The sequence below is a fragment of the Saimiri boliviensis genome, chromosome 1 (genome assembly GCF_048565385.1).
Source record: "Saimiri boliviensis isolate mSaiBol1 chromosome 1, mSaiBol1.pri, whole genome shotgun sequence".
Taxonomy (NCBI): domain Eukaryota; kingdom Metazoa; phylum Chordata; class Mammalia; order Primates; family Cebidae; genus Saimiri; species Saimiri boliviensis.
The window spans coordinates 156244762-156272510 of record NC_133449.1 but is presented as its reverse complement, the minus strand read 5'-3'; the positions used below and the strand labels follow the sequence as shown (position 1 = coordinate 156272510).

Sequence of the window (27749 nt, the reverse complement as noted above, 5' to 3'; positions counted from 1 at the left end):
ATGCCTCTGCTCTCACTGATTTGAAAGCCTAGTACCTTCTTCTTGGAAAGTCTGTGAACAAAGCAAAAATAGCCAGTGGTCCAGAGACCAGCAGTATCTGGATTCCTGAGGCACCCTCATAGGGTTGGTGACTTTGGCTGAAAGGTCTGACAGATACAAGAGTGAACATGCCAGAGTTAAATTAGGACTTAGATCCACTTGAGATGGACTTGTTTTTATTAAGCTAACCTTGGTCAATCCCAGAGTTAGGAGCCTGTAAAATCTCCCTTAAGAGTGAGAATGTATCAAAATGTTTCTTGGAAATTATGTAGAAGAGAAGAGACATACACTACATCTTACTTTAAACCAGACAAAAAGACAAGGATGCTAAGACATTGATCAAAAAGAAGATAATGAAAACACCAACAGAAACTTTTGTGTTGTTGTTTATGTATTTCCTGATGAAGTCCACAAGTTTCATGACCTTCTGATATGCCCAGCACTATGTTAGACACTCTGGGTAACTCTGGGTGCTACAGGAGAAGGGGCTTTTAGAGCTGGCATTCATCAAACATCCTTCCAAATGTGCTTCAACGAACTGTTCTTGCTGCCTAAAGAAAATATCATAAACCCTTACTAATTTAGAAATAAGTTTCATCTGAATCGCATATATCTGCACTTATCCACAAGTAGCTTCAACTCTTTCTAATCTCTTCCAAGTTGATGTTAATGTCCAGTAACCAAAAAAAACAACAAAATGTGGTCAAGTGTAATTGTCTGCAAATAACAATAAAACCTGACCATAGTGAAATGGTAAAGATAACCCAGTAAAGAGGGGTTTCCTTCTCATGTATAAGAAAAGTGGTAGCAGGTAGTGGCTTGTGGCCTGGTGAAATCCGGATTGGATGTTCTGCAATTCTCGTGGCCTTTTCGTCTTGTTCACAAGACGGCAGTTCCCAAATATTGTGTCCATGTTCAAACAGCATGAAGGAAAAAAAAAGTGTTGCCTTCTATTTCTGTCTTTTGGATCAGAAGAACAAAAGCTTAACAAAATACTCTCCACCACACACAGATGTCTGCTTCTTTCTCATTGGCCAGGACAGTGGCCATGATTATTTCTAGTGGCAAGAGCGGCTGAGAAGGCAAGAATTTACTTTTTCCAGCCTCTAGAGTAGGCAGGGTAGGAATCGATATTGGAGGAATCACCTGGCAGTATTGGCCACTGTGCCTAAAGTCAATGTTTTCTGTGCTAGCACCATGAATAGATAAAAATAATCCGGAATTAGCACAGTCAATGGTGTTTGCCAGCAAATGCTACTGAAATGCTTTAAAGACTCCTCCACCCACCCTGTGAGATGCATATTCAATCAATTGGTTTTGTATAACCTATTTTCACTGTTAAAATAGTTTACAGTGAAAGTTAAAAATCACTTCAGCTATAATCATAGATTAAAATTTATTTTTTTAATTAGGCTGATGGTGAGATTAAAAAGGGATCCATAAATTCACTTTTAGGCCTGATTCTTGTCTAAGAAACTTTTTTTTTAACTCAGTCACCCAGGCTGGAGTGTAGTGGTACAATCTCAGCTCAGTCTTTAGCAGCCTTGATCTTTCTGGCTCAAGCCATCGTCCCACCTCAGCCTCTTGAGTAGCTGGAACTACAGTCACACACCACCACACCTAGCTAATTTTTGTATTTTTTGTAGAGATGAAGTTTCCCTATGCTGCCCACACTGGTCTTGAACTCCTAAACCCAAGTGATCTGCCTACCTCTGCCTCCTGAAGTGCTGAGATTACAGATATGAGCAACTGTGCCTGCCTCAAAGACTTATTTTTAATAGATATTTTAGATTTTGAGAAAGAGTATATTAAAGACGGAATTAAAAAATCATCACAGACAAAATTTATCTTTAGTTCCCTCAACTTTCTTTTCTGGTCCATTTCCCCATTTGTGTGGTCAAGATCATTTATTTATTCACCAGATATTGCTAACTGCCTACGATGTGCAGGGCATGGTTCTGGGTGCTGAGGATATGAAGATGTATTAACGATGAAGTGTAAGGGGCAGGAGCCTTTGCTTCAAGGAGCTAGTAATATAAGAGATATTAAACAAACAATCATGAATGTGTAAGTTGAGATGTGCTATGAATAAAATGAACCTGCTTCTGCAATAGATAATACAAGAAGTAGAATTAAACAAGCCTTATTTAGAGTGTTCTGAGAAGGTTTCTCTGAGGAGCTGATGGGCAAGAAGAAGCTAGACTTGTATAGAGCTAAGGGACATAAATAACCATGTGCAAAGGTTCCCAGGTAGAAAAGAGTTTAGTACTTTCAAGGACTGGAGGAACGACCAGTGTGTCTGGCCTACAATGAATGAAGAGAACAAGATTTTGAGATACTATTGGAGGAAGAGGCAGAGGCCTGTGCAGGGCCCCGTGGTCACAGTATAAATTTGATATTTTATTTTAAATGCACTGGAAGGCCATTGGAGGGTTTTAAGTGAGGGAAGGATTGATTTGCATGCACAATACATCTCTGGGGAGCTATGAGGAAAATGAATTGGGGCAGAGAATAGTCTGAAGTGGAAGCAGAGGGACCAAGCAAGAGGCTCTCACAGCCATCCTGGGGAAATTACAGTGATGGAAATTATAATGATGATCATCGACATGGATTTATGGTTCACTCTGAGACTAGAATTGACGAGACTTGCTGATGGATTGGATCTATAAGGATGAGGAGTGGGAGGATTCAAGGGTGGGTCCAAGAGGAAGAAAGCATTTGCAAAACATGGAACCACAGTGCTAGGGACCATTAGCTCTGAGCAGGGTCAATAGGATGCTCTAGTTTACCCACCCCATGTTACACAGGAGGAAACTGAGGACAGAGAGGGGAGGAAAGACATTTTTTCTAAGATCACCCAGGTGAACCTATGGCTGGTTGGTGCCCAATCCAGTGCTACCCTACCACGTTGTCTCAGCCTGAGGCTCCAATGCCTTCAGATGAACTGAGAGTGAGTTTCTTCAGCTTATTATACCCGTGGCCCCACTTCTCCAGTGGCTTCTCCGTGGCATCAGTATGTTTCTGGGTTCAGAAGACCTTAGTAAGGAGAGTGAAAGGAGGTTAGAGGGTGCCAGGGGAATAGAGGATAATGGGAAATTATAACTTTAGCTTCCAGAATTCTTTTATTCTTGATCATAGACTGCACTGGAATATGTAATTATTGTCTCCACCTGGTGGAGATAATTACTCTCAGGAGAAGAAGTCTCAGGCGGGGGAGTGATGGTGCTTTGGAGATCTCCTGGAGCCAGATATCATAACCTCCCCCTCCACTAATTTATTTGTTGAGGGCCTTTTAACTGACTCACCATGAAAAGACGGAGGACAGCCCAAGCCAATAACCGACGACAGCCTGATCTTTGCATTCACACACACGTTCCATAGCAACCAGAATGCCTCTAGCACAGAGAGTCCATAAGAAACCTTCCCCTTTCCACCTCCTGCTCTCTGTCCTCCCCTCCCAGCAAAAGCTGTGCAAACCCATTTCTCTTGCTCATCTTGATGTCGTTGGAGTATTGTGGGGAAGAGAAAGAATCTGTGAGCTAAATATTGAGGCAAGTTGATGAAAGCAGCCTGAATTTGTGAAACATTTCTCATTTTGAAAATGCAAACCTCACTTGGACCACAGGTTCATCTCTACAAGGAAATGTGTCACAAAGATGTGTCAAAAATGATGGGCAGGAAATGTGCACTAGATAATCTGGATCTTGAGACCAAGAAGGGGGGTTTCTGCTGGGACCCTCTGCATCAGAATCACCTGGGATATTTGTCCAAATGCAGGTTCTCAGATTTCACTTCAGCTCTCTAGAACTTGAAACTTTACAGTTGGAGAGAAAGTTCTATATGTTTCACAAGCCTTCCCACCCACTTCTGCCCCAGGGCTGATGGGCATTAAAGTTGGAAAGTCATTGATCTAGGATGCTGTCCAGGGAACTCAGCTTACAGAAATCAAGTTCCATAGGGCAGCTAGAAATGATGCCAGTCAAAAGCCATAAACATGGAGGCCAGGGTCTGCCTGACTCACTACCCTAGAGTATGTTACTTGCTGGGCGAATGAGGCTCTTTGCACAGGTGGGTTGACTGTGGCCTTTAAAGCAGGGGCCTGGCTGCCCCGATGACCTAAGCCAGCAGGAGGACTTCACCAAGGGTTTCGCCAGGGTAGTTCCACCTTGACTTTTTTTTCCTCTCCATTAGCAAGCAACACAAACAGAAAGGAACTGGCCCAGGTGAGGTGGTTCTGCAGTCACTGCAGGTGCAAAGTGTGCATGGACTATGTCAGGGTGGCCCCCATCATGGGGGATGGGGTGTGGAACTCCAGATCAATGGCTCCTACCCTTTCCATTTTAATATTCCACTATCTGATGGTAAGACCCAGGACCAGGTCTGCTACTGAGTGGTTTTACAGACCTTTGAGAAGATGAGTAGAAGTTTCACAGGCTCCAAAAGCAGCATGGAAGTGTTAGAATGAGAGTGGTGACAGGAGAATAAAAGCCTTCACTGGGTATGCTAATGAAACCGTCATTTTCGGTGTCTCAGCCAGCAGTTCTAGCTATCAGCAAGGGAGAAGCATAATTGCTCTCTCTAGATTGTTCTGGAAGTTTAGACTTTGAACAGTTTAATTGAGGGAGAGATTTTTTTTTCCTCCAAAATCACAATAGGCAAATTTTCAGAAAGTTTTTCCCAGAGCTGAAATGGATGGTTAGGACCAATTATTCATCAAGTGTTTCTTTAGAAACTGTTATTTGACAAACATTGTTCAGGGTACTGTGGGAGACATCACAGAACAAAGCAGACAAAAGCTCCTGCTCTCCTGGACCTTGCTTTCCAGAGAGAAGAGGCAGGCAATAAACAAAATAAAAACGTGATTAACGCGGTCATCCCAATTTGATAGGCGAGGATTCTGGGTTACACGGAGGGGAAGGCACATAGCCAAAACCACACAGATAATTGTGTAAGTTCAGTAGCATAAGAGTAGAAGAAGTCAGCCGAGGGGCTGTGGTGAACTGCACGTGCATGTGTCAGCTAGAGAGCACAGCCCCCACCTCAGCTCTGGACAGTCATTGCCATGGGAACCCCATGCAGACCAAACAAAAACATGCGTAGATTCAGCTTGTGCGCCACCAGTTTGAGAGCCCTAAAAGAATGATGAGGAATAAAACCACCATTGTATGTACTTCCTGCATTTAGACACACATGGCATATCTTATTTATAAATATCTTTAAGGGAATTTTTCTCCTTTTCCCCTCCATTTTTGATTCCAAGTATGAAGTCTGATTGCTGTGTTTTTCTTTCCTTTCATATGCTTTGGAAAATCCAGGCCATAAGTGGTGGCTGCACTAGAAGAAAGACAATCCCTGCATTTCTGTATCCAGAGAGACCTATTTATGGCTAGCTACATCTTCGTAGGTTCCACATTTTTCCCAGAGAGGACCTCTTGCTTTTTGTTGTTGTTGTTAAACCTCACTGGAAATACAGCATCTATGACCAAGAAACCCAATTGTTCATCTGCTGAGAAGTACTGAGTTTTAGACAGAAAAAAAAATGAAAGCAGAATTAATTGAATTGATGAGGAAAGTATGCTGAAACCCCTACGGGGAGCCTGATGGTTCTGAATATGAGTTAGGTACCACCATCCAACTGTGGTGAATGAATCATTTTTGCTGCACCACTTACATATGCTTTTACCTTTAGCTATGTCCAACAGAGATAATAGGTGAATTAAGTCCAAGATATCTAGCAGAAAATAAATGGTGTCAAGGACACTAACACAGAAACCACACACCTAACTGATGACAGGCACTGTTTGCGTCTAGTGGCTTCAAGAGAAAGGGCCTCAAAATAAGGAGGCACAGTGCTGGCTAAAGCAGAGTGGAGTCCCACCCAAAGGCAGAAGTAGGACCAGCTGTTGTCACAAGGGATGGAGGAGGTGGTAAAGGAGCTTAAAAAGAAGCTCAATCTCAGCTACTACTAACCCACTGTATAACTCACTTTCTCTTTCTGTGTGTCTCACTTTCTCCGCTTCAAAATGGGAGTAAGATGAACTCTAGAATGTCCCTGACTCCCCATCTAAGGCTCACCGCCTTACAATTCCCAGCTTAGCCGAGGCTCCAGCCAAGCTAAGATGTGCTTCATTCTGTCTCCCCAGCTCCATGCTCTCATTATGCCTTTGCTGTTCCCTCTGCTTGGAGTGACCTTTCCCACCTCTCCTGCTCCACTCCTTCCCCTTTTGTAAATGTTGCCTTCTCACTCTCCCCCAACCAACCCCAATCACTCCCCTGAATCTGTGCTTTACAGTCATAATTATAAGCTTGAACTCTGTCACAGGATTGGCTGGAATTGAATTCGGACTCTACCACTTACTAGTTGTGTAAACTTGGGAAAATAACTTTCCCACACCCAGTTTCCTCTTCTGGAAAATGGGAAAAATAATAAGACCTACCTCAAATGAGATATTTTGAGGAGACAATGACGTGATTCATGGAAAGCATTTGCCTTGCACAGGGGTGACACACAGTACCTGTTGTTGTTATTGCTGTTGTTGCCATTGTTGCTGTCACCTCCACCTCTCTGAGGGCATCTTAAATCTTCAGCCCTGCACTATAGTTACCATGTCTGTTTCTTATTGAGACTGATGAGCTCATTTCTACAACTCATTCAAAACCTGACGTGAGAGGTTGTGTATTCTAAATATTCAACATATGTCTGTTGAATGTCCATCTTCACAGTAGTTTTCTAAGGACTATGTCCTATTTTTTATTTAATGAAGAGAAAATCAGCTAATGGGAAGAATTTCTAGCTGTCACTAACTACCTGTGTAACAGAGGACGACTCAGTCACGGTCTCTGAATGGATTTGGAGAAGAAGTGGGAAGAACTGGGGATAAAGAAATTAAAGGAATCAGAAAATGAAGTTACCTTGTCATCCTGATGCTGCCAGCTGCCCCACTGTTCAGGAAAGCTCTGATCTATTTGCTAAAAAAAATAGTAGCAAAAATTTCTTTCTTTCGTGTGTTGTACCTACTATGTGTCAGGCACTCTGATAAGTGTTAGATCATGTTATTGCTAATCTTCTTGACAACTCTGCCTGGTATAGCAACACCATTTTGTGATGAGAAAACGGGTTCTCAGAGAGATTAATTCACCTGCATGTGGGTACCCAGCAGGGCTGAGATCATAATCTGTGTCTGTCTGAGTCGGACACCCAAGATTTATCCGTGACACACAGCTGTCTTCCAAGACCAGAAATCTTCTGAAGGTCCCTTAGGGCTCCCAGGGATTGTTATAATTTTTTTTAAAAGTCTTGGGGGGGAGATCCTTTATAGGGCTCCCTAACTCTAATTTTTTTTAATGGGCCTTGCTTTGAATCATTATTAAATTTTTGTTATTTCTAACAGTATCTTTGTCTTTAAGAGCTGTCTCCTGAGGGAGCAGAGGTGAGCACCCAGCAGTACATTTTTCCCCCACCAAGATTAGGTGCAGCCTGCCCAGCTGGAGTGAGGGAGACAGTGAGAGAGAGATTAAGAGCAAAAATGTAACTGGTGCCACTTTGGAAAATCAGCTTCAGCTGGGAAGGGACTGTGGGACATTCCATAGTCACAGCCAAAGCTGGAGAGGGCGTGTTGTTAACTGCAGCACTTTAAGTAGGAAGGATAAATGGGGAGAAAATGAGGAAATAGAATCAGAAATGGCCTTAAAATTGTGACTGTGAGAAAGATCTGGAATCTATTTATTCTATGGGTAAATTCCATTTATCCTATGGAAATGGTCGTGCAAATGTGATAAGATGTGTGCATAAAGACATTTATTTCACCGTTTTAAAAAGCAGGAGATGGCTTAGTGTCCATCAGTAGAAAGCTGGTGAAAGAAATGCCAGCCCATCGTTCAAAGGAGCAGGACGCAGCTGTTGAGGAGGATGAAAAAGAATGGCTGTGCTACTTTGTAGAGATCTTCAGGGTCACAGTACCAGGAAGTCGTGGGTTATGGTCCTGCTGATCCAATTATAGACTCTTTTCACTTCCCCATGCTGCCTCCCTGGAGCACAGGAACTAGGGGAATGTGTAACCAAGGGTTGCACAAAACCCTTTGTTACACGTAGTTCATAGAATCAGTGGTAGAGTTTTTCAGAGAAAGGAAAAATTAGTGTGGGCTAAGGTGAACAGAGACTTCTGGGAAGCATTGAATGGTGCCTTAAAAAATAAAATAAGATTTTTCTACAAAAGCAAAGAGGAATGAGGAGGGAATCCCTGCTGGGGGATGATCATGTGCAAAGACACTGAGGCAGATAGGGAGACGTGTAAGGAAGGAGCCGATACTAATGAATACCTAGGAAGAATCTTGACTGACAACTACCATGGCTCAACAAGGTGGGTTGAACCATGGTACCTGTCAATCAAGATCCTTTCTAGGTATTCATTGGCCAAGGACTCAGAGCTCACCAATCTTAATAAACCCAATATCATGACTTTGGGGCCCTGTACCCTGATATGAGGTTATTAAAGTGTCACCTTAGAAACACATAGGGTGAGCCAGGCACAGTGGCTCATGCCTGTAATCCCAGCACTTTGGGAGGCCGAGGTGGGAGGATCACGAGGTCAAGCAATTCAGACCATCCTGGCCAACATAGTGAAACTCCGTCTCTACTAAAATATAAAAAATTAGCCGGTAGTCCCAGCTACTCGGGAGGCTGAGGCAGGAGAATTGCTTGAACCCAGGGGGCAGAGGTTGCAGTGAGCCAAGATAGTGCCACTGCACTTGCAACAGATCAAGACCCTTAAAAAGAAGGAAAGAAAGAAAGAAAGAGAGAAAGAAAGGAAGGAAGGAAGAGAAAGAAAGAAGGAAAGAAAGAAAAGAGAGAAAGAAAGAAGAGAGAAAGAAAGAAAGAAAAGAAAGAAAGAAAAGAAAGAAAAAGAAAGAAAGAAAAAGAAAAAGAAAGAAAGAGAGAGAAACGAAGGAAGGAAGGAAGGAAAGGGAAGGAAAAGAAAGAAGGGAGGGAGGGAGGAAGAAAGAAAGAAACAGAAAACACAAAATGTAAAATAGGTAATGTTGGACCAGTTCTTCAGCTGCCATTAGGAAAAGCTCCAGGAAGCAGCTCTCAACTTCCTGTGCAGCACCTTTGTTGATTGGTGTTAAGACTTAGTCTACTATGGATGGAATTTTGCCAGCCACATTCTAACTTCTGGAATTCAAAGGGTCCTGACTGGGCACTTGTGAACCCATTGGCCACTGCTGCTGCCAAGTTATTTATCTCCTGAATGGCAGGTAGAAGGGGCTGTTAGAAAAAATGTCTTCCTGACTGGGGACACCCTTGGGATTCATTTTCCCTTTTGTGTCTCATTTTGGGAATGGGAAAAAGAATCAGTAGAGAGGGAGTTTGCTTTCTTTTGGTTCTGGCTACTGCGGGCATGTATTTCTACAGGTAAAAGATACAAGAGAGGAGTCATCACTCCAGTGTTCTAAATTGAGCACCACCTGAGATCTAAACCTTGCATTAGGCACAAGGCTAACTAAGCATTATGGCAGATTTAAAAAAGCAAGAAAGGAGTTCAGACCTCTAAGTTTGTGACACAGTAGAATCAAAGTAGAAAATAAAGCAAAACATGCATTTGAATAATTCCCAAAAGTGGGATTAATAGTCAATAGGTAGAGAAGAGAGAAAGATCACTGAGGACTAAAATGATCTGGGCTGGTTTATGGAAAAAGAGGAACTTGGGCTGGTCCATGGGATTGAGCAAGACTTATAGGAGGAACTACCGGTATCCTGGTAAGACAAAGGGGTCAGGGGCAAGAGTCAAGCATAGAAGGGTAGATGACTGCTTTTAGGCCTAGGATTCCATTAGTCCAACAGACCTGCGTTTGGATCCTAACTCCACCAGCTACTAAGCTTTCAGACTTGAGCCAATAAGTTCACTGCTGAGCCTCAGTTTCCTCAAATTTGAAAAAAAAAAAAAAGGCCATTCATACCAATATCGCAGGATCATTATAAGAATACATGAGCAAACAGAGCCCTAGCACTTGCTACATACCAGAGACTCAAAAATCTTTTTTCCCTTCCATTATGTTAATCACCTCACTTCCTTTCCACCCAGTCCCTGGCCCCCCACCAATCATTTATTCTGTGCTAAGAGCTTTCTGAGACTCACTGACAGGCATCTCCTTTTCTGGCTGTGCTGCTGGCCTACCTCCGGCCAAAGGAAAGTCCAGAGGCTGTTTCCAGCAGGAGGAGGAAGGCTGCCAGATGCAGTGTTATGAGTGGAGGATGCTGGCAGCGTCACTCATCCCATCCCAGGGTTCTTTTTCAGCTCAGTTCTTAGATAGGAACTGGATCCACGCACCTGTCCACTTTGCTAGTGTTACTCATTTCTCTGGCAGAGACCCTTCCCTACCAAACCAGACTGTCCACAAGTCCATTCCTGCACTCCTGGGCACCTGGTTTTGTTTCTTTGAGGTCAGCATTAGGATCTTTTTTTTTTTAACATCTCAGAGTGATGGATATTGGCTTTGCAGGAATTGTAAATATGCGGAACTTTCTCAACAGAGCAGCTAAGGGCATGGGTTCTGGAGCTAGGCCTTGGTTTAGTTCTGCCTCTTTTTTTTTTAATGATTTTTATACTATATTAAAAAACGGCAAAATAAAAAAGGGATCAATCAACATTTATCTTAGACGTCCTTCTAAGAGTCTTGGTATGCAACAGCCATGTAGTCTGTGACCTTTTTCCTTCTTTTCTCAGCTGCAGTTTGTTTAAGGATCACTGGCAATGACTCGTGCTCTACTTCTTGAAATCAAACTTGCTCTGCCAAATCCAAGACCCTGAATTTGTCCAAATTGTAGAAACATGCTTTTACCACCCGTCCACCAAAATACCTCCCATTCAAGTCAACAACCACTTTAATTGCTGATTCAACTCTCTCAAATTCTAAAACTATCTGTACTGCTTCATCATCAGGGGCACCAGGAATCTCAAATATCACACATTTTCCAACTTTGCCATATTTTTCACATTCTTCCTTGGTTTCAACTTCCAAGTCTTTATCCACCTCTCCCACACCAACCATGTTCCTTAGGAGGACCACTTTAGTAGGACACTTAAGTGTCTCAGTCAGTGAATTTGAATCTGACTTCTTCTTGAATGCATCTTTCTCTGGGGCATCTCCCACCGTGATCTTGCCGCCACGCTTGCTGGTGTTCTCCACCGACAAGGCGGTGCTCAGCCCCTGCTCATGCTTCCCCAGACCCTCACCCTCCCGGAAGCCATACTTCTGCATGATCTCGTGCGCCACCGTGCCCCCCATGTTCGCGAGGAAGGAGTTCCTAGGCCCCGTTGGAGATCTCGGTCTGTCTTGTTCTTCATACATGGGGGGAAGAATGGCAGCTTGGGAAGACTGTGATCGAGGTCTTGAGTCCTCTTCACAAGGAAAATCTCGGGGTGACTCTTTGTCTTTCTCTACCAGAGAAGTGGGTGGGGCAATGGCAGCTCCACCCATACTTCTTTTCCTCCTCTCTCGTTCATAATCTTCATCTTCATCAGAATCTGGATCCGGTCTCCTTGAAAACCCACTTGCTTCCTGTCTGTCTTTACGCCTTTTTTCCCTTTCTTCTATTTCCTTTTGCCGTTCCAGCTCCGGCTGTTTCTGTCGTTCTTTGGCTCTTCACTACTTTCTCATAATCATTAGGAAACATAGGATCATATTCGTCAGCTAAGGGAATCGGAACTTCCCCTGCAGAAAACCCACTGGGAACAGGATCCTGCAGCCCAGCTGCCACATGCGGTGGAGTGTCCACAATTTGCCGGTCATCTGAGGGGTCAATGACTGGGGCAAGAACTGGACTTTGTTTTGTCCTTTGGCTCTTTGCCTAAGTGAGAGCTGCCTTCTTCACTTGAAGCTGAGGCTGCAGAAGTTTGAAGTTTTTGGACCAGCCTTCTGTTTTTGAGTCACTCGTCTCCACTCCTAGGTCATCGTAAAGGGACATCTTTTCCTCGGTTTAATGCCGGCTCGGCCGCGAGGGGGCAGAGAGCGCAGCCAGTTCTGCCTCTTAAACTAATTTTCTGTGTGATTCTGGTTTGCATGTCAGAGTCTCTACGACTATTGCTGTATAGCAAACTACCCCAAACTCATAACAAAGAATAACAGCCATTTTATGAACCTCATGGATTTCATGGCTCAGCAAATTTAAAAAAAGGCACCATGGGATGACTTGTATCTGCTTGTACCTGGGGTCTTGGATGGAAAATCTAGAAAGCTGTGAATGACGTGACAGCTGGGGTAAGGAATCATCTGAGGGCTCATTCCCTCCTTTACGTGTCTGGCAACCAAGGCTTTTGGCCTGAACACCTACACGTGCCGTCTCCTGGCTCCTTCGTGGGCTTCCTCACAGCACAATGGCTGGGTTCCAAGAATATGTGTCCCAAAAAGAAGCAGGCAGAAGCTGTATCAGCTTTCATAATCTACCCTCAAAAGTGACATAGTGTGATGTCTGCCACAGTAACAACCCCAACCAGATTAAAAGAGAAGGAACATAGATTCCAGGTTTCAGCTAGAGAAGGGTCAGCTTCACATTGTAAGAAGATGTGGAATGGAGGGGGTAGGGGTACTGTGACCATCTTTAGAAAATACAATGTTTCACACATTGTATGTAAAATAAAGATTATACCTTTGGAATCATTATGAAGATTAAATGGAATAAGGTATTTAAAGGACTTAGCATGGTGATGAAATGTAATAAGTGCTCAATAAAAGGCATGTGTTCTCTCTCTCTCTCTCTCTCTCTCTCTCTCTCTCTCTCTCTCCAAATAGAGAACTATATGACATTTATAGTCAGTGATTATTAATATTCCATGTAGTCAGTGCTTATTAATATTTTGTGTTCACAATAGACACCAGTGATTATTTTTAAGCTAATTAATCAAAATATTAGATCCTTAATTAGTCTATAGAATAGGGTCTTAAAATACATATAGTTTTTTGTCTCATCATCTCATATTATACTTTGGGAAACCAAGGTGGAGGAAGTTCACATAGCCAGCAAAGGTAGCATTGAGCATTTTATAATCCAGGATTGGATGAAGCATTTTTGTTGAAAATGGCTCAAGTGACTCTTAACAAGCAATAAGCAATTTTGTAAGACTAATGTTTAGACTTCAACAGCTTTCAGGTTATGTAGGACCTTGAACATCATCATAATCCTTGGAGGCAAATGAAGAGACAGGAGGAGTACTAGCGCTTGGTGCCTTATTTTGCCACAGAAAACCCTTCAACAGGTCTGAACACTAAAATAGGCCCAGTCACTGCCTCTCTCTTTTTGTGACTATCTATACTGCTCCTCCATCCCACAGCCCAGAGTCTCCATGTTTAGGCAATGTTCACCCAGTGTAGTCAGCAGGACAGAACAATTAAAGTTAGCAACATTGAGTTGCTATGCCTTTGCCTATCCATCTGAGAAGTAAGGCCAAGAGGAAAAGAATGAATGGGGCATGGTGTGTGTTTCCTTATGAAGGCTGTGTAGAGAGCCTTGCTGGACAAGGACAGGAGTCAGATGCAACTGTGGCCATGGGCCAGTGGGCAAGTCACTTTTCTTCTCAGGCCTCAGGTTTCACAGCTTGAATCATCTGGCATTCTACAATAGAAGATATTTCCTGAGGCCCTGTGGTCAGTTCCATATTCTCCTTAGTATCATGAAAAACACATAGAAATAAGGAACACCATGTCTTTGCTTTTATGATGTGTATAGTCTGGGAAGATAAGACTAACATACATGAAACAGTGAACTGACAAAGTTCAGGTGTATCCTCGGACCCAAGTGCCATCCATGGATGACCCAGATGGACAAGGTGGACATTGGTAGAAGGTCAGACCTCATCTCCATCTTACTGGAGTGGAAGAAAGGGGAGGGAGACATATGGTTAAACCAGAAGAAAATATATCAGGCTTCCCTAGTAAGCTAAGTGCTCTTACATTTTACCATGTATGTTACAACTAAACTCAGAGAGGGAAAAAGTAATTTTCTTACTTAGAGCAGATTCTTGTTTATGATGATGCTTGTTTTTATTTAACTTCAACCTCTTCTTTTACTCAATGGACTTTTTCCTCTTAAATTTAGAATAGCATGTTGAGCAAACAAAGGTATAGGTAAGAGTGAAGCTCCCCCATGTATTCCCCATTTGACAACAATTTATTTTATTTTTATAAATGTTATTAAGATATAACACACAAATAAGGCACAAATTATAAATATACAGCCTAATTAATTTTTAGAAAAATTATCCATGTAAACGCCTGTGTAATCATCACTAAATTAAGAAATAGATGATATCTACCATGTGGATGAACCTGGAAACCATCATTCTCAGCAAACTGACACAGGAGCAGAAAATCAAACACCTCATGTTCTTACTCATAGGCGGGTGTTGAACAATGAGAACACATGGACACGGGGAGGGGAGCACAACACACTGGGGTCCGTTGGGGGGAAATGGGGGGAGGGATGGGGGGAGGGAGACAGGGAGAGATAGCATGGGGAGAAATGACAGATATAGGTGAGGGGGAGGAAGGCAGCAAATCACACTGCTATGTGTGTACCTATGCAACAATCTTGCATGTTCTTCACATGTACCCCAAAACCTAAAACACAATAAAAACATTTAAAAAAAAGAAAGAAATAGATGATATCAAAAATCTAAGGCAATTCTTTTTGTCTGCTTCTTCATGCTCCTCCCATGACAAGAGTAACCACTCCCCTGTTTTCTGATGCCATGGATTAGTTTTATGAATTGAGCTGTTATTGAATCTACTAAATAGAATCATATCATATCTATTTTTTGCATCTGGCTCTTTTTGCCCAATATTATATGTGACCTTCATCCATGTATCACATACAGTTGTAGTTTATTCATTCTCACTATTTTATAGTATTCCATTTTGTGGATATACCACAATTTATTTATTCATTCTTTCCAGATGAACATTTGTGTTGTTCCCAGTGTAAGGCCAATATAAATAGGGCTGCTGTGAAGATTCTTGTAAAAGTCTTTTGGTATGTGTATTTCTGTTGGATGTATAACTAGAAGTGGAATTCCTGGGTCAAGTTATATATATTTTCCTATTGTAGATTCTACCAAACTGTTTTCAGAAGTAGCTGTACAGATTTAGACTCATCAGCAATGTATATGAGTTCCAGTTGCTCCACATTCGCCTTTTTCATTTTAGCAAGTAGATGAGTTGTAGGATCACATTATGGTTTTAATTTGCATTTCCTGGCAGCTAGTACTTCTTTTATATTTGTTGACCATTTGGGTAGCTATTCTCTCTTATAAACAACCATTGTAAGTCTCTTGGTTGCTTTTCTGTTAGGTTATCTATTCTTTTTATTGTTGTACAATTATTCTTCACATAGCCTTGACATAAGTCCTTTTTTATTTGTATGTATTGTTAATATCTTCTCTTATTCTGTGGCTTATCTTTTCACTGTCTTGGCAGTGTGTCATGTTGAACAGAAATACATAACTTTAATGTAGTCCAGTTTAGCAAGATTATTTTTCTTTATGGCTAGTACTTCTTGTGTCTTGCTTAAGACGTTTTTACCTACCTCAAAGTCATAACAATAATCTTCTAGTTTCTTCTGAAAGTTTCAGCTTTACCTTTTACTTTTAGATCTATGTATTCTATAGATATGTGAGAGATAGGGGGTTAAGGGTTTTTTTTGTTTGTTTATTTGTTTCTTGGTACATAGATACTCTATTGAACTTGCATGACTTATTTTAAGGTCATCCTTTCTCCCTGCTGTATAACCCTTTCACATCAATTAGTTACCAAATACATGCAGGTCTGTGTCTGGACTCTTGATTCTGTTCTGTTGACATAGTTGTCTATCTTTGCCAGGATATTACCCTATCTTAACTACTTAGCTTTCTAATAATTATTGATAACTGGTTCTGAGATGGAAGCAGATGATCCCAAGGGGTATGGGGTGTAGAAGGGTTTCTCTTCACATAGAGGCTCCTATGATATAATGTCTGCAGTGTTTTGCAACTGTGAGGTGCTATGATTCTGTTGGATTACCAGTAATTGTGGCTTTTCTCAAGGGTCTGGAAGAAATCAATAATAGACTATGTTAGTGATTTTTCTGGACAGTTTTACACCTAAAAGTGATGGGTAAAGCTCAGGATCAGGATACTTGTGGATAGAAAAGAATCCTTTAGCATCCAAACTTGGAGCATGCAAAACTCTAGGGAGTGCCAGAGAAAAGGCAAAGAATAATTAATTATCTTTCATTTAAATTAACCTAAAAGAAGAAATTGCATTTCAAATGAGACAGAAGGCAGTGGAGAGACAAAAAGGAATTTGTCTTGCATTAAAAACATTGTTGCTTTTATTGACCCGTAGTCTCAACTCAGTGTGTAAGGAAAGCTGTGGGTTGCAAAGGCATATCATAAGAGATGAAAAAGTAGAAAAGTTGGTGTTAAGTAGTGCGTTTTTTAGCCAGTTGAATCTAAGGGTATTACAAAGTAAAGATTGTGTTGGGGCAGTTAAGTTAGAAGTATTGGCTAAATCATGAATCATCCAGCCCTCTGCAAATTCACAGAAAAGGCAAACTCATCCATAGCCTTGAACCACAGAGCAAAAAATTTTCTGTGCAAAATTTGGTTCCATTTCATCTTATGAATTTTCCACCCCTGTTTATGTCAACTGTGATGAAATGATACAGCTTTGAAAAGAATAAACAGCATTCCCTTTCTGTTGCAGCAAAATGAAAACCCCCACACTCAATAAATCAAAAGTGTACCAGCAAAAATTGAACAATTCCATCATTTGTTGAAACCTCTAAAACCCTCAAATTTGTTTGAGTGCTTCTGTAAACAGCTTAATCAATCAGGTTAGCAAAAATATGTGTTAGATACCTGCAGTGGCTCAGGAATGAACTAGGTGAGTGATGGATTCTTAAGGAAATGTTGTGTGTGAACATACACATGCACAGAATTATTGTTTACTTAATCGAATAAAAAAGTGCCCATTAAATAATTGAACATTTAACAATGTGGTGCCAGCTCTCTTATCCCTATTCTTGCAGCATCATAGCAGTCTTTATACAATATTACAGTTGCTTGTTCAACACCTGTCTCCCACACATTGCTTCTGAAATTTTATTGTGTATTTAAATTACCTCTGGATCTTGTTAAAATGCAGATTCTAGTTCTATAGTTCTGGAGTGAGGGATAAGATTTTCTATTTCTAACAAGCTCTCAGGTGAGGCTGCTGGTCCAAGGACTACATTTCAAATAACAAATAACAAAGCTCAAGGCTGACTCTAAACTCCATGAAGGTAAGGACCTTGCTGCCTTGCCCACTCCAGTAACTGCAGCACCTCCCACAGAGCCTTGATGAATGTATGTTGAGCTAGTGAAGAAGTAAATAAATAAATGTCTAAATAAATAGTATTTTTATTAACATGTAACAGTACATTTTTACAAAGGTAGACATGAGAAAAGTTTAGCAGTGTGTGCAAAAATGGAGAAATAAGAATAATCATGATCGGATGAAGTAAACAAGGCCTGAGAAAGAGAGTAACAATAAAATAGGAAGGTGGGGCTGAATTATAAAGGGTTTTGAAAACTAGGCAGAGGACAGAACATTATACAGAAAATAAGGAATATTATGCAGCCATCAAAAATGATGAGTTCGTGTCCTTTTTAGGGACATGGATGAACCTGGAAACCATCATTCTCAGCAAACTGACACAAGAGCAGAAAATCAGACACCGCATATTCTCACTCATAGGCGGGTGTTGAACAATGAGAACATGTGGACACAGGGAAGGGAGCATCACACACTGGGTCTGTTGGGGGGAAATGGGGGAGGGACGGGGGAGTGGGGAGAGATAGCATTGGGAGAAATGTCAGATATAGGTTAAGGGGAGGAAGGCAGCGAATCACACTGCCATGTGTGTACCTTTGCAATAATCTTGCATGTTCTTCACATGTACCCCAAAACATAAAATGCAATTTAAAAACAAAAGAGTAAAAAAGTAAGTTCCCAATAAAAGAATGGTGGACTGAAAATTTTCTTTTGAGCTATTTAATCTGGTGTCATTGACCAGCCTTGAAAGTAAAGCAGTAGGTAACAGATTGTTGCGTTAATCTAAAATGGAGTTCATAACATCCCAGATTAGTTTCTAGGCAGTTAGGAGAGGGAAGGAACTGATGCAACCCGTCCATATTTCAATGGCATAATTCATTTTCTCCTCTTATGTCAGAAGGCAACTGCTCTGATTAAGCCAAGTGAGCCAAGCACTGTGACCTAGCTTTGATCATTTCAGGGTTTAGATCCCAAGGTAACTAGCACAGAGGGCTTTATCAGTCATGAGGTTAGATTACATGGAGACCAGGTTTAAGTGAGAATCCTTCCTGCTTCTAGGCTCTCTTCCTGAAGTCTTCTCTGTATGCCTCAGATCTAAGCCCTTTAACTCCCTTGATCAGACTCTATCATTTCTTCCCCAACCCTGAAGGATAAAGTCTTAACCTATTAATGTATCCTTCAAAGCCCTTCAAAATTTGGCCATCTGTGCTTTCTCTCTCTTTCTCTCTCTCTCTCTCTCTCTCTCTCTCTCTCTCTCTCTCTCTCTCTCTTTCTCTCTCTTTTCTCTCTCTCTCTCTCTCTGTCTCATCTTCATCTCTTTCTCCCATATTCTGGCCTCCTGGCCTCTTGTGATCTGTTCCATTCCAAACTCCTGGGCCCTGTTTGAGTTTTCACCTCTCTGTTCTTTTGCCTGGAGAGTCTATTCCACCCCAACATTACGGTCTAATATACTCATTCTCCACAATTCATCTCAGATTTCACTTTCTCAGGGGAGACTTTCCTGATCTCCTCAGCTCCACCTGCTAAGACAGTCTGTAGCTCCTGCCTTCAGGGATCCCATGTGTTTTTCATGTATTTTTACTAATTCTAGCACATTGTCTGTAATTTCACAAATTTTCTCTTTTCCCAAACTAGAATATGAGCTCCCCAAAGGCAGAACCCATTTGTTTTCCCTAGCTTTATTGAGGTACAATTGACAAATAAAGTGGTATATATTTAAGTTATACAACATGATGTTTTGATATATGTGTATGTTGTGAAATGATTATCATCCGTAATGAGGCTACTTAGCATATCTATCACTTCACATAGTTATGGTGTGGTGGGGAACGAAGTGAGAACATTCACTATCTATTCTTTGAGCAAATTTCAAGTATACAATGCATTACTATTTACAATAGTTTCTATGCTATGCCTTAGGTATCCAGAACTTATTATTCATCTTATAACTTCAAGTTAATACTCTTTGACCAGCATCTTCTTATTTCCCCTATTCCCTGCCCCTTGATAACCACCCTTCTACTCTCTCCCTATAATTTTGACTTTTTGAGATTCCACATATATAAGTGGGATCATGTGGTATTTGTCTTTCTGTGTCTGGTTTATTTCACTTACAATTCCCTCCAGGTTCAGCCATGCTGTCACAAATGGTAGGATTTACTTCTTTTTTAAGGCTGAATATATATACCACACTTGCATTTTCATACATCCATTCATGAATACTTAAGTTGTTTCTATATCTTGGCTATTGTGAATAATGCTGCAATTAACATGAGCATATGTCTTTTTGAGATGCTGATTTTATTTCCTTTAGATATGCACCCAAAAGTGGGATTGCTGGAGTGTATGATAGTTTTATTTTTAATTTTTTGAGGGCCCTTCACATTATTTGCTGTAATGGCTATCCCAATTTACATTCCCACCAACAATATGTAAGAATTCTGTTTTCTTCACATCTTCACCAATGTTTGTCATCTTTGATTTTTTGATAATAACCACTCTAAGGAGTGTGAGGGGATCTCTCACTCTGGTTTTGATTTGCATTTCCTTGTTGACTAGTAATGTTGAGCACCTTTTAATATACACATTGGCCACTTTTATGTCTTTTTTGGAAAAATAGTTATTCAGTTTCTTTGCCCATTTTTAACTAGGTTATTTGGAGATATTTTTGCTATTGAGTTATAAGAGTGTCTTATATATTTTGAGCATTAACCCCTCATTGGGTATATGGTTTGCAAATATTTTCTCCAATTCCATGGATTGCCTTTTCATTTTGATTGCTTCCTTTGATGTACAGAAACTTTTTAGTTTGATGTAGACTTGCTTGTTAATTTGTGGTTTTTCTACTTGTATTTTGATGCCATATTCAAAAAATTATTGCCAAGACCAATGTCAAAAAGCTTTTGTTCTACATTTTCTTCTAGGAGTTTTACAGTTTCTGGTCTTATATTTAAGTCTTTAACTTATCTTCAGCTGATTTTTTATGTGTGGTACAAAATAAGAGTTCAATTTTATTTCATTTATTGAAGAAACTATTCCATTGTGTATTCTTGATATCTTTTTAATACTGTAACGGTGGTGTATAAATCACTTCTAACTCTAGTATAAAGGCTAAAAGATAAAAGTATCAGACTGCTGGGAAGATGGCCGACTAAGAACAGTTCAGGACATCAGCTCCCAGTGAAAGTGCAGAGGGTGAGTGGATGCCGCATTTCCAGATGAATTTTTATTGTCCACAGACCAGGAGATATCCAGGCAGAGGGGTCGCCAGTGCCACTCTGCCGCCCGGTGTGGCTGTTTTGGCCCTGGTGGGGCTAATTTGGCCCACGTGGCTGCTTTGACCATGCCCTGGTGCAGTGGTTCTCCGTACAAAAGCCACTGGTCTGGGAGCCCTCTTAGCTGGCGATCAGAGCCCTGAGATGACAGAGTTGCCCATTCATCTGAAATAAAAAGCCAGGCTAGGAGATTACTAGGCAAAAAACTGCCAGGAGCCTCAGCACCGCTGTTTGAGCCAACTCAGTGAATCACAGCACGGGAGATCCCAGCGCCTTTTCAACAGGTGACTGGAACACTGTGTAGTTCAACTTAAAAAATAAAAACAAAGACTCTGAGTCAGGGAGCCAGGTGATCAGTCTCGGTTGGTCCCACCCACCCCCAAGAACAACAACAACGACAACAAAAACAGTAATTAAAAATGCTCTGGGTGGAGGGTTTTACAGCAAGCACAGCTGAAGCTGGGAGGGTCCGACTCTGTGGGGGAGAGGTGTCCACCATTACTGAGACTCTTCACCACTACAAAGCCAGCCAGTCGTTGCTGAGGCAACCCACCATTGCCGAGGCAACCTGCCACAACAGAGAGAATCCGCCATAACAGAGGCAGGGCCACTGTGGCCGAGGCAGTTCTAACTACGCCCATATAAACAGGACTGCAGGGAAGATCACATGCACTGGGTGGAGCCCACAGCAGCTCAGCAAAGCCTCTGCGGGCAGACAGTGACTAGGTGGGCTGTTAGCTGGGCGGGGCAGACCTGAAAGAAAAAACAAAAAGGGCAGCAGCACAACGGAAACTCATAAAGCCCTAACTTCCCAGGACAGAGCACCTGGGAACAAAAAGCGGTTTATGAGTTCAGCTGCAGCAGACCTAAACGTACCTGCCCAGCAGCTCTGAATGAACAATGGAGCTCACAGCTCAGGACTTGAGCCCCAATAAAAGACAGACTATCTCCTCAAGCAGCTTCCTGACCCCCATAGATCCAAAGAGTCACCTCATAAAGGAGAGAACAGACTGACATTTGGCGAGCATCCTTCTGGGACAAAGATAGCAGAAGAGGAAACTGGTAGCAACCCTTACTGTTCTGCAGCTGCTGCAGGTGATCCCCAGGCAAGCAGGGCCTGAAGTGGACCTCAGCAGTCCTACAGCAGAGGAGTCAGACTGTTAGAAGGAAAGCTTTAAAAAAAAGAAGTAACTTCAGCATCCACAAACTGGATGCTCACTCAGAGACCCAATCTGAAAGACAGTAACTACAAAGACAACAGGTGGATAAACCCACAAAGATGGGAAGAAATCAGTGCAAAAAGGATGAAAACTCCCAAAACCAGAACACCTCTCCTCCTAAAAGGGATCACAACTCATCACCAGCAAGGGAACAAGACCAGATAGAGAAGGAGTGCGATGAAATAACAGAATCAGACTTCAGAAGGTGGGTAGTAAGAAACTACAGTGAGCTAAAAGAACATGTTCTAACCCAATGCAAAGAAATTAAGAACATTGAGAAAAGATTGGATGAAATGCTAATGAGAATGGACAACATAGAGAGGAATATAAGTGAATTGATGGAGCTGAGAAACACAACATGAGAACTTCGCGAAGCATGCACGAGTTTCAACCCCCGAATGGACCAAGCAGAAGAAAGGATATCAGAGGTCGAAGATCAACTCAATGAAATAAAAGGAGAAGGCAAGAGCAGAGAAAAAAGGGAAAAAAGAAATGAACAAAATCTTCAGGAAATGTGGGACCATGTGAAAAGACCTAATCTACGTTTGATAGGTGTACCTGAATGTAACGAAGAGAATGAATCCAAGCTGGAAAATACTCTTCAAGATATTATCCAGGAAAACTTCCCCAACCTAGCAAGGCAGGCCAATATTCAAATCCAGGAAATACAGAGAACACCACAAAGATATTCCTCAAGAAGAGCAACCCCAAGGCACATAATCGTCAGATTCACCAAGGTTGAAATGAAAGAGAAAATGCTAAGGGCAGCCAGAGAGAAAGGTCAGGTTACCCACAAAGGGAAGCCCATTAGACTCACAGCAGATCTCTCAGCAGAAACCCTACAAGCCAGAAGAGATTGGGGGCCAATATTCAACATCCTTAAAGAAAAGAACTTTCAACCCAGAATCTCCTATCCAGCCAAACTAAGCTTCATAAGTGAAGTAAAAATAAAATCCTTTGTGAACAAGCAAGCACTCAGAGATTTCATCACCACCAAACCTGCTCTACAAGAACTCCTGAAAGAGGCTCTAGACATATAAAGGAACAACCAGTACCAGCCACTCCAAAAACATACCAAATGGTAAAGAGCATCAACACAATCAAGAAGCTGCATCAACTAACCAACAAAACAGCCAGGTAGCATCAAAATGAAAGTATCAAATTCACACATAATAATACTATCCCTAAATGTCCATGGACTAAATGCCCCAATCAAAAGACACAGACTGGCAAATTGGATAAAAAGCCAAAACCCATCAGTGTGCTGTACCCAGGAAACCCATCTTACATGCAAGGATACACAAAGGTTGAAAATAAAGGGATGGAGGAAGATCTACCAAGCAAATGGAGAGAAAAAAAAAAAAAAGCAGGAGTTGCAATTCTCATCTCTGATAAAATAGACTTTAAAGCAACAAAGATCAAAAGAGACAAAGAAGGACATTACATAATGGTAAAAGGATCACTGCAACAAGAAGAGCTAATGATCCTAAATATATACGCATCCAATACAGGAGCAACCAGATACATAAGGCAAGTTCTTAATGACTTACAAAGAGACTTAGACTCCCACACAATAATAGTGGGAGACTTTAACACCCCATTGTCAATATTAGACAGATCAATCAGACAGAAAATTAACAAGGATATCCAGGACCTGAACTCAGACATGGAACAAGCAAACCTAATAGACATTTACAGAACTCTCCACCCCAAATCCACAGAATATATATTCTTCTCAGCACCACATCACACCTACTCTAAAATTGACCACATAATTGGCAATAAATCACTCCTTAGCAAATGCAAAAGAACGGAAATCATAACAGTCTCTCAGACCAGAGTGCAATCGAGTTAGAACTCAGAATGCAGAAACTAACTCAGAACCGCACAGCTTCATGGAAACTGAACAACTTGCTCTTGAATGTTGACTGGATAAACAATGAAATTAAGGTAGAAATAAAGATGTTCTTCAAAACGAAAGAGAATGAAGACAGAACATACCAGAATCTCTGGGACACATTTAAAGCAGTCTCTAGAGGAAAATATATAGCAATGAGTGCCCACATGAGAAGAAAGGAGAGATCTAAAATTGACACCCTATCGTCAAAATTGAAAGAGTCAGAGGAGCAAGATCAAAAAAAAAAAAAACCTCAAAACCTAGCAGAAGACAGGAAATAACTAAGATCAGAGCAGAACTGAAGGAAATAGAGACACAAAAAAACTCTTCAAAAAGTCAATAAATCCAGGAGCTGGTTTTTCAAAAAGATCAACAAAATAGACCACCAGCCAGATTAATAAAAAAGAAAAGAGAGAATAACCAAATTGATGCAATAAAAAACGATAAAGGGGATATCACCACAGATTCCACAGAAATCCAAACCATCATCAGAGATTATTACAAACAACTCTATGCACATAAACTAGTAAACCTGGAAGCAATGGATAAATTCCTGGACACCTACATCCTCCCAAGCCTAAACCAGGAAGAAGTCGAAACCCTGAATAGACCAATACCAAGGTCTGAAGTTGAGGTAGCAATTAAGAGCCTACCACCCCAAAAAAAGCCCAGACGGGTTCACAGCTAAATTCTACCAGACATACAAAGAGGAGCTGGTACCATTCCTTCTGAAGCTATTCCAAACGATACAAAAAGTAGGAATCCTTCCCAAATCATTTTATGAGACAAATATCATCCTGATACCAAAACCCAGCAGAGACTCAACAAGAAAAGAAAACTTCAGGCCAATATCCATGATGAACATAGATGCAAAAATCTTCAGTAAAATACTGGCAAGCTGATTGCAACAGCACATCAAAAAGCTTATCCACCATGATCAAGTAGGTTTCATCCTGAGGATGCAAGCCTGGTTCAACATTCACAAGTCCATAAACGTAATTCACCACATAAACAGAACCCAAGACAAAAACCACATGATTAGCTCAATTGATGCAGAGAAGGCCTTTGACAAAATTCAACAGCCCTTTACACTAAAAACCCTCAATAAACTAGTTACTGATGGAACATATCTCAAAATAATAAAAGCTATTTACGACAAACCAACAGCCAATATCATACTGAATGGGCAAAAACTGGAAGCATTTCCTTTGAAATCTGGCACTAGACAAGGATGCCCTCTCTCACAACTCCTATTCAATGCAGTATTGGAAGTTCTAGCCAGAGCAATCAGGCAAGAAAAAGAAATAAAGGGTATTCAAATAGGAAAGGAGGAAATCAAATTGTCTCTATTTGCAGATGACATGATTGTATATCTAGAAGACCCCATCATCTCAGCCCAAAATCTCCTGAAACTGATAAACAACTTCAGCAAAGTCTCAGGATACAAAATCAACGTGCAAAAATCACAAGCATTCCTATACACCAGTAACAGACTTAAAGAGAGCCAAATCAAGAACAAACTGCCATTCACGATTGCTACAAAGAGAATAATATATCTAGGAATACAACTAACAAGGAACGTAAAGGACCTCTTCAAGGAGAACTACAAGCCACTGCTCAACGAAATAAGAGAGGACACAAACAGATGAAGAAACATTCCATGTTCATGGTTAGGAAGAATCAACATTGTGAAAATGGCCATACTGCCCAAAGTAATTTACAACTTCAACGCTATTCCCATCAAGCTACCAACGACCTTCTTCACAGAACTGGAAAAAAACACCTCAAACTTCATATGGAACCAAAAGACAGCCCACATAGCCAAGTCAATTCTAAGCAAAAAGAACAAAGCAGGAGGCATCACACTACCAGACTTCAAACTATACTACAAGGCTACAGTAACCAAAACAGCATGGTACTGGTACCAAAACAGACATATAGACCAATGGAACAGAACAGAGGCCTCAGAGGAAACACAACATATCTACAACCATCCGATCTTTGACAAACCTGACAAAAACAAGCAATGGGGAAAGGAATCCCTTTTTAACAAATGGTGTTGGGAAAACTGGCTAGCCATGTGCAGAAAGCAGAAACTGGACCCCTTCCTGATACATTACAATAAAATTAACACCAGATGGATTAAAGACTTAAACATAAGACCTAACACCATAAAAACCCTAGAAGAAAATCTAGGCAAAACCATTCAGGGCATAGGCGTAGGCAAGAACTTCATGACCAAAACACCAAAAGCATTGGCAACAAAAGCCAAAATAGACAAATGGGACCTAATCAAACTCCACAGCTTCTGCACGGCAAAAGAAACAGTCAGTAGAGTGAATCGGCAACCAACAGAATGGGAAAAAAATTTTGCAGTCTACCCATCTGACAAGGGGCTGATATCCAGAATTTACAAAGAACTAAAACAGATCTACAAGAAAACAAACAAACAAGCCCATTCAAAAGTGGGCAAAGGATATGAACAGACACTTTACAAAAGAAGACATACAGGAGGCCAACAAACATATGAAAAAATGCTCATCATCACTGGTCATCAGAGAAATGCAAATCAAAACTACATTGAGATACCATCTCACACCAGTTAGAATGGTGATCATTAAAAAAAAACAGGAGACAACAGATGCTGGAGAGGGTGTGGAGAAATAGGAACACTTTTACACTGCTGTTGGGAGTGTAAATTAATTCAACCATTGTGGAAGACAGTGTGGCGATTCCTCAAGGACCTAAAAACAGAAATCCCATTTGACCCAGCAATCCCATTACTGGGTATATATCCAAAGGATTATAAATCATTCTACTATAAGGACACATGCACACGAATCTTCATTGCAGCACTGTTTACAATAGCAAAGACCTGGAACCAACCCAAATGCCCATCGATGATAGACTGGACAGGGAAAATGTGGTACATATACACCATGGAATATTATGCAGCCAGCAAAAACGATGAGTTTGTGTCCTTTGCAGGGACATGGATGAACCTGGAAACCATCATTCTCAGCAAACTGACACAAGAGCAGAAAGTCAAACACCACATGTTCTCACTCATAAGCGGGTGTTGAACAATGAGAACATATGGACACGGGGAGGGGAGCACTACACACTGGGGTTCATTGGGGGGAAATGGAGGAGGGACGGTGGGGTGGGGAGGTGGGGAGAGATAGCATGGGGAGAAACGACAGATATAGGTGAGGGAAGGAAGGCAGCATATCACACTGCCATGTGTGTACTTATGCAACAATCTTGCATGTTCTTCATAGGTACCCCAAAACCTAAAATGCAATTAAAACAAGATAAAAGTACCAAAAATAATTATAGTTAAATAATTTGTTATTGATTTTTATAGGTATGTTATAGATCCATTTATTAATGGATCCATGGTATAGAAAAATATAAATTGTGATGTCAAATGTAAAATAAAGAGGGGAGTAAAAAGGTAGACTTGTGTATGCAATTAAAGCTGTAACTTTATCTGTAAAAAGAGGGGAGTAAAAATGTAGAGTTTGTATATGCAATTAAAGCTATAACTTTACCTGCAAAAACCTACAGTAGTTGCAAAAACCTACAGTAGGTACAAAAAAGATAGTCAAGGTATGCTACTACAGAAAATCATCAAATCACAAAGGAAAAAAAAATAAAGGAACTATGAAACAGCCAGAAAATAATGAACAAAATGGCAATTGTAAGTCCTTAACTATCAGTAATTACTTTAAATGTAATTGGATTAAATGATCCACTCAAAAGATATAGAGTGACTGAATGAATAAAAATGCAAAACCCAACTATATGCTGCCTGTAAGAGACTTGCTTCAGCTTGAAGTATGCATATAGGCTGAAAGCAATTGGATAGAAAAAGATATTTCATACAATTGGAAACCAAAAGAAAGCAAAGGTCACTGTATTTATATCAGACAAAATATACTTTAAGTCAAAAATTGTAACAACAAAGAACAT

At 40.9% G+C, this 27749-nt stretch overlaps 1 protein-coding gene and 1 pseudogene across 8 annotated transcripts in view; one reads left to right on the top strand and one right to left on the bottom strand.

The window, feature by feature from the left end:
* GRIA1 (glutamate ionotropic receptor AMPA type subunit 1) overlaps window positions 1–27749 on the top strand; it is a 329622-nt gene that overhangs the window by 223827 nt on the left and 78046 nt on the right. The window lies entirely within an intron of this gene.
* LOC101029593 (splicing factor 45 pseudogene) lies at window positions 10705–12004 on the bottom strand (annotated as a pseudogene).